Source organism: Penaeus monodon, chromosome 20 (assembly GCF_015228065.2).
Source record: "Penaeus monodon isolate SGIC_2016 chromosome 20, NSTDA_Pmon_1, whole genome shotgun sequence".
In the NCBI taxonomy this organism is placed as follows: Eukaryota; Metazoa; Arthropoda; class Malacostraca; order Decapoda; family Penaeidae; genus Penaeus; species Penaeus monodon.
In genome coordinates this window covers 25,075,694-25,076,211 of record NC_051405.1, presented here as the reverse complement: position 1 = coordinate 25,076,211, position 518 = coordinate 25,075,694, and the positions used below count along the sequence as shown (strand labels likewise).

The window sequence follows — 518 nt, the reverse complement described above, 5'->3', positions numbered from 1 at the left end:
TCCCACTATTCCGTCTCTGTACTAAGCTTCCGCGAAATTTCATACAGTAGAAGATATCAAATTTCCTTTCTTAATACCTCCAAATACTTTTATTCACCGTGCAACATAAACACCTACCATGCAACATATACACTCATCATGCAACATATACATTCAAAATGCAACATATAGACTCCCATTGCAACTTATATACTCCCATTGCAACATATATACTCACAGTGCAACATATTGTATCTTCTGTTATAAAGCGATCGAATATCGATTTGATTATCTCTAAGGAATTCTATTCAATCTAAATTAACGACTTTAATTACTCTTTCGTCCTTGTTTCCGCTCGTTTCCCTAATGAAACTTTCCGTGGCCAAGAATTCTGAAACAATGATCGTAATCTAAAGCACTTGATTTGTGGTCCAAAGTAGCGTAATCGGCTCGATTTTCAGTCATTATCGTCTTCGTCGCGAAATGTTTCACCTTGACTAATGTAACGAATAAAAAAAAACTCCATACGTTTTGTATTA

The 518-nt window shown here is 35.1% G+C and overlaps 1 protein-coding gene across 1 annotated transcript in view; it reads left to right on the top strand.

The window, feature by feature from the left end:
- Positions 1-518, top strand: part of LOC119585738 (translation initiation factor IF-2-like) — a gene marked incomplete at its 5' end in the record, with an annotated part of 39,905 nt that overhangs the window by 38,376 nt on the left and 1,011 nt on the right.